The sequence below is a fragment of the Octodon degus genome, unplaced genomic scaffold (genome assembly GCF_000260255.1).
Source record: "Octodon degus isolate 3935 unplaced genomic scaffold, OctDeg1.0 scaffold00084, whole genome shotgun sequence".
In the NCBI taxonomy this organism is placed as follows: Eukaryota; Metazoa; Chordata; class Mammalia; order Rodentia; family Octodontidae; genus Octodon; species Octodon degus.
Genome location: NW_004524660.1, coordinates 917,567 through 925,049, shown reverse-complemented (window position 1 = coordinate 925,049; position 7,483 = coordinate 917,567).

Below are 7,483 nucleotides of genomic sequence, written 5' to 3'. Positions count from 1 at the left end.
GTATTAGTTAATCTTGAGTGCCATGAAATTAAAGGAATGGCTTTCTGGTGTTGAGACAAAAGTAAACTGAAATTGGAGTCTCTCAAGTATCAAGTAGAAAGCAATCAGAGACACAGACATTTTAATTTTAAAAATTTTTACTGAGCGGGGTATAGAAAGACAACTACACATACATATGTGGCCACTCACATATATGTGCAAGCTAAAGACATGCATATCATGGGAGTGAAGAGTAGAAGACTGGAAAGTGTAGCTGGGTGAAGAGAGAAATTTCAGATAATAGCTACTAAAATATAGTTATTTTTATTTATTTATTTGTTTTGGTGATACCAGGGATCAAACTCAGGGCCTTGCATTTGCCAGGCAAGCACTTATTCCGCTGAGCTACCTCCCTGGCCCTCTACAATATAGTTAGAAGGATTAAGTTCTAGCATTGTGCAGGACAGTAAGGTCACTATAGTTAATATACTGTTTATTTTATTTTTTTTAATTTTTATTTTATTTTTATTTTTTTTTCAAAATTTTATTGATAAACAGATAGCAATGAGACAGTTTCAAATCAAATCAGAAGTACAGTTTCAGCAAATAATACTCTGCATATATTCTTCTTAGTGGTTAATTGCTGTACAAGATGCGGACTTGTGATCCTATTTACAAACACCATTAGAACAAATCATTCTATTCATTAAGAGAATGCAACTATATATCTATCCTAACCACTTTGAATACACAGATACAAAATGGACATTCATCGGTATACCCCATTTTTTCCAAGTTCCATTATTGAACTGTTTAGTTTAAATAGATGGAAAAAGTTTGAATACTTGACTCAAAGAAAAAATATTTAAAATGATGAATATGTTAATTTACCCTGATTTTATCACTGTACACTGCAGTATGTGTTGAAGTGTTACATGAACCCTATAAATATAAACCACTATTATTTGTCAATTAACAGTTTGTTTTAGAAAAAGAGTAGATGTGGGCACACAAAGGCATCAGATGTTCTCACATACAGAAGAAAATGCTTGTGAGAACACAGTGAGAAGGCCTCCCTTGACAAGCCAAAGAAAGAAGCTTCAGGAAAAACTGAATTTGTTGACAACATGGCCTTGGATTCCTGGCTTCCAGAAGTGAGAAGAATCAATGTTGCTTACACAAAGAAATAAAATAGCAAGCCTTATGGAGCCACCTTTGTTCTCTTATCTAGGATTAGGGATGCAGGAGCACCCTACAAAAAGTCATGGCTTGTGCTCTCTTGGATCCTGCAGACCAGAAGTAGACCTGTGTGTATAGCAGTGGGAACACAGGGGACAGTCCTGGTGCAAGTGCTTTGAGCATCGGTGAAGGTTGCCTAGATGAAGTGATATTTAGTTGAGCCCTAAGGCTTAGGCTAGAAATAGCTAAGTGGGACAGGGAGGGCAGAGAGGGTTTGGAAGTATTGGGAGGCTATTCCAAGTGGAGAGAACAGCACAGAGAGAGGCCCCAAATGATTGAGTTCTTGGCCTTGGTTGCAAAAGAGAAGCTTCGTTCATTAGAGCCTAGTGTTTGAGGTAAGTGGTCAAGAGTTGAGGCTGAAGAAATAAGAGACCAGACGATGGAGGGCTTGAATGTAAAAGTGGGGCCTGAAGAAGAGAGGAGGAAAATATTTCTTGAAGGGTTTTATCAGCAGAGTGGCAGGAGATTTGCACTTGTCTCTGGGAGCTTTGGGAGAAGCTGATTGCAGGACAGGCTGTCTAATGAGGAGGCTACTATAGTCATGAAGGAGAGAGATGATGGTAGCAGACTATAGCCATAGGCATGGGAAAAGCAGGTGGATTTAACAAATACTTTGGAGTCAGACTAAGCTTGCTGATGGGTGGGGTGTGGAGGTTGAGGAAGAGGGAAGAGGGTAGGATGCCTCCCGAATTTCTGACTCTTAACTGCATTTCAATTGTGTTCTTCCCATCACTGACTCAATAGGAGAATGGATCTGGGCAGGACCTCTGAGTGGTTTATTTGGTAGAGTGACCTGTAGAAAGACTCATGCCCTTGTACCCATGTCTCCACTGTTGCTCTCTCCTCTGGATGCCACATCTCATTCCTCTCATGAGACTTTACCTAAATTCCAAGAGGACTCAGGATTAGGGGAGAAGGTGGTAATGGAGTTGGGGGGAAGAATGACCAAAAGTTAAATCTGAGCAACTCATTCAACTTTTGCCCATGAAAGGACAATTTTTTTTTCCCTCTGTCTTTACTCTGATTTATGGAGTGAATTCCCTTGCCTAGTTTTGTCTGCTGCTCATGCTGTCAAATCAGTGCTACTTGGAGAAATAAACAAACAATTCTCTGCATTGTGGCTGGCAAGGAGAGCCTGACCTTCTGTTCTCCACAGTTTCAAAAATGTTACCTTCTCCCTTTACGAAGGCAGATTGGAAGGGGTAACCAAGGCAAGCCTGGGCTGATTCTGAGTAGAGCAAACCATCCCAGCCTCCAGCTATTTAGCCTAAAATCTCTCAGAGGTAAACCAAACATTACAGCAGAAGTGTCATCTGCTAATCGAGATGTGTAGGTGAGAGAGAGCCTGAGGAGCGGAGGGAAAGGTCTGACAGATGGCTCAGCTTCCAGAGACAGACAGGGCAGCTGGACCAAGACATAGGAGCCAGGGAAGTAATATAGGTAAGCGCCGCCCCAGCTCAAGCTTCTGGTAGGCAAGGCTGAGGGGAAGCTCCAGGAGGCAGCTTTTCAGACAGCACCTTCACACTGTTCCAATTATTTTAGAGAAAGTCTGGAAGGGTTCTCTTGCGTCTCCATTTCTGTATTAGAAACTACAGCATGTAGCTTTCAGCCTGCAGTGGAAATGGCAACGCTGCCGGGCCCATCAATTTTGTGAGCCTTGGAGAGCGACTTCGCATCTGTTCCAAGAGCGCTTTCCCTGCCAGAGCAGAGTGTGGTAGGAAGGAGTGCGACAGGGGCCCTTGTTTCCATCAGGTTTTCAAAACATCCCCAAGAAGTTTGATCTCGCTTGGCAGGAGCATCTCGGCGGCTGTGCTGGTAAAATAACGAGAACTCCCCGTTTGTGAGCTGTTTTTCAGCTTGGTGACACTTTTCCAAAGCTCTGCATCATTAGCCAGGCTGGAAATGGTTTTTTAAAGATTTTTTTGCTCAAGCAAGCCATGCGGGGTCAGAGAGGCTGTCGTCTATATTCGCAGGACAGCGAGCGCTTGGGGCTTTCTGTTCTTGGGAAAGGCTCAGGGTAACCCTCCCAGGGACTTCGCTGCTGTTCCCGGAATGAGCAAGGAGCAGGGAAGGGGTCCTTAGGGTTTTCTAGGAATGATGGGGCTGGGGGCGGGGGTGGGCCACAGCCAAGAGAACTGGAGGAAGATCATTTTTGTCTACTTTTGAGGCACTGCACGTGCTGGGCAATCTGTAGGGTTGACCTGTGACCCCAATCTCATCTTGTTCTCACATTAAAAACTACCAGGCTCTGAGCCCCAAGCTGTTTGAAGTAAAACCTACAAAGTGATGGAGTGAATCAGGAAGCTGTGATCACAGAGATTTCTCAACTCAAATTCTGATCTTTTCACACTTTGCTTTAGATCCCAAGCATGTGGAAGATTGTTTTGTTGTTGTTGTTTTTAAAGTAGATATTCAGCCTGGCTTCAGAGTGCCTAAATCTGGTTCTCTCTGATGGAAACAGACAACTTGCATTTTTAACAAGCCTCTGGAGGGCATGAAACACATGCAAGGCTAGCTGGCGAACCGTTGTGTAGAAACAGCTGCCCCAGAGCGTTCTTAGACCCAGCCGCCTAGGAGCCAGCTAGGGGGTGCACTGTCGAGGTGCTGAGGGCTCCCGCGGGGAGGAGCAGGGGGTTCACATCCAGAACAAAGGTCATGCCAGGCACAGCAGCCAGATGCTAGAGATGCAGAGGGAGCTGTCAGGTCAGCTCAGGAAGCCAGGAGTGCAGACTCTGATTCTGAAATGTCAGGGCTGCTCAGGGAGCCTCTCTGGAGAGCTGCCTGCTCCCGGAGGATGAGATAATAATTGCATTGAAAATTCTAGAGAGGCAGAAGGCTTGGAAACTTTAATCACTGTCTCAGAATGGCTTTGATTAAAATTCCCTCTCTCCCTTCCTTAGGTGTGTCCTAAGCCTCTGTCATTTTAGCTGACAGGTAATTAGCACTCTCGTTGGGGAGGGAGGTGCAGGCTGCTCAGATCAAGAAGGCAAATGCGTTCAATGACTGCACCAACTGTCCTTGGACAGAAGGGAGTGCTGCAAATGCTGGTTCACACGAGGGACCACTCTGAGGCTTGAGCGCCCACTCGGGAGCATCTCCCAGTTTTGCTCAGGCTGCTGTCTCACCGCCCAGATTGTCCTTCTGTTTCCTCTGCCCATAACCTCCGCTCTTTCTTGAGGCTGAACTCGAATGAAACCGCCCTGTAGTCCTCCCTTTGTCTGTGGCAGAATTAGACACCTTTGTCCTCCATCAAGGCCATGTGAAAAAATAGCACAGTCTCTGACATGTAGTAGCTGCTTGATAAATACTACCCTCGACCTTTAACTCACCATTTCTTTGTGTGCATGTCTGTCTCCTCTAGCATAAGAAATGAATTTATTTGATGGACTGTAGCTTAGTGGTAGATCACTTGGCTGACACGTGTGAGACTCAGGATTCAATCCCTGGCAGAGACAAAAAATGTAAATAAATAAAATGACCTTATCTTTCTTGCTCTTCACAATGGGTACACAAAGCCTGACGAGTAGATGTTTAGCAAATATTGTTGAATGAAAAAACTAGGTAATTGGTAGAAGAGGAGAGCTGGAAAATGGGAAGTGGAAAGTTATAACCTGCCATGCTAGCTGGAGGAGTTGCTGCTGATTGCTCTAAGAGTTAATCTAAGAATTATATGGAAGGAGCTGTTCTAATTTTAATCCATAAGACACTAAGAAAACTCTGCCAACATACTTCGATTTTAATGTCAGAAAATCCTGGGTGTAAATGATCATGCTTTCTATTGTATTTGCTTGCAACTCAGAACCATTTACACAGCATTTTGTTCATGCCTCAGGTTTTCTATCTGTGAGACAGAATGGGGCAAATCATGACCGAGTGAGTAATCCTGCTTTTCTTCTTCTCTGATACATCTTTAGAAGAAGGCAGATGTCACTGGGGGTGGGTGTATATAGCTCTTAAAAAACAGAGACATTTGTTACATGTAGTGGGAAGTGGGGCTTGCATGTAGGGGCAGCATTTGAGATAGAAAACAAGCATCACTGTGGCACTTGTTCTCCCTCATCTTTCTCTAATATATCTTCTTAATCAAGTTATCTTAACAAATAGGAGGAAAAAACCAGCATCCTTTGTTCTGCTAGCATATTATAGGGAGTTCTATTTAAAGTCAGGTCCTTGACCGAGAGCCCTGGCATCACTTGGAAACTTGTTTAAAATGCAGGATCTAAGGATCCATCCCAGAGTACTGAGTCAGAATACAGTTTTCAGTAAAATCCATAGGTGATTCATATGCATGTTAAAAGTTGAGAGGCCCGGGAATAGCTAGGCTTCAAAGCATCTGGGAAAGTGAAAGGAGAAGCAGGGAAGAATAGATGTAGGTGTTGAAAAGGGGTTCTGCTTGATGAGATGCCGTGAAATGGATACAGTGAAATGGAGTGCACTTGCTCAGGAGAAAAACTAGAAAACTGCTGCGGTGAGCTGGTGGGAGAAAGGGCGAAGAGCTTTCATGTAGCCTCAGCCTCAGAGAGCAGATCGATGAAACATCAGTGGGTGACTCAGAGCAAAGAAGCACAAGGCAGAGGCGTCGAAATAGAATTTGTAGGAGAGCTTGTAGCTCTCCTGGCCCTGACCCATCAGATTTTCCAAGGTATACTTATTCAGATCTTTCCAATCATTCATCTCTCTTAGCAGGACATCCACAACCTTGGTAGGATGTGGTGGTATACCAGTGCATTCTACTACTTTATAAGTTCTCTTATTTTATTTAATTGAAGTTTTAGATTGAATTATACTTCCTCACCAGGTCAAGGGTTGAGACTGGGTTGAAAACCTCTGTGGAATATGCCACACACTTACGTGTGTGTGTGTGTGTGTGTGTGTGTGTGTTTGTACATAGTAGGAGATTTATTTTACACATAATATGTCTTAGCTTTGTATCACTGTAATAAAATGTTCCAGGGAGTTAACTTTTTTTATTTGTTTGTTCATTTATTTATTTATTGCAGTACTGGGGATTGAACTCAGAACCTTGTGCTGGCCAGGCAGGCACTTGTGCCACTGAGCTATCTTCCCAGACTCGGGCAGATAATTTTATAAAGAGATAAATGTCCATGAACTCACAGTTTTGAAGGTTCAAAGGCATGTTATCTGCATAAACTTTGTGCCAGTGAGGATCTAATGGTGAGTGACTGGTGGGCGGCAACGACAAGGACACATGTCAGAGAAGCCATCATAGCTCAAGCAAGAAAACAGAGAAAGCTGTGGAGGGCAAACCTCAGGCTTTCCTGGAAACCCTCTGGAGAAGCTGAAGGCATCCCATGAGCTCCACCTCCTAAGACCATGGCCACAGTAACGAAAGGCCTCCCCTCAGGGTTCTACCGTGTCCCAATAGCACCTTCCTGCAGGCCATGACTGCAGTGATCACAGGCTCCCAAGGAATACTTAAATCACAGCATAATACAGTGTGTAGATCTTAAACACTCAGTTTGATAAATTTTACTTATTTTTTGTGTTACGGAGAATTGAACTCAGGGTCTTAGACATGCTGTGAAAGTGCTCTACTACTGAACTGCAACTTCTGCAGGACGAGATCTGAAAATTGCATATACAAAGCTATGTGTAGGCAAACAAAATAGATGTTTTTATTGTCTGAGAGTTTCCCTGTGTCCCTTTCTAGTAAGCCTCCCTGCATTCCCTTCCATCAAGTGCCCACAGGACTGCTCTTCTGTGCCAGCTCTCGGACTTCACAAGTAAATCATGCTGTATAATCATGAATCATATACTACATTGTCTTCTTTTGCTCCACATAATATGATTGTGATCCTTCCACGCTGTTGTGTTATCAGTAGTTCATTCTTTTTTATTGCTCATTGTAGTCCATTGTAAGAAGATCTGTTTTGTAATTGTTTTTCTGTCTTGTTATCAATAGATACTAGGGTTGCTTCCAGTTTTGGTTCTTTCAATAAAGGCTAATCTAAACATTCTTGTAAAAGTCATTTTTGGACCTTTTTTTGTTTTTTATTTCTTAGGGATAAATATCTATGGCTATAATATTGGGGTCATAAAATAGTTGTAAGTCTAAATGATAGTCATCTTTAACAGTGGTAACATTTTAGCTTTTCTCATCAGCAAAACATGAAGAGTTCTTGTTCTATATTTTCACTGCTAACAGCTAGTGTTACTAACCTGGATCTTTAGTCATTCTGACAGGTACCTCACTGTGAAATAAATTTACATTTTCTTGATGACTCAATGTTGAGAGTTTTAAAAA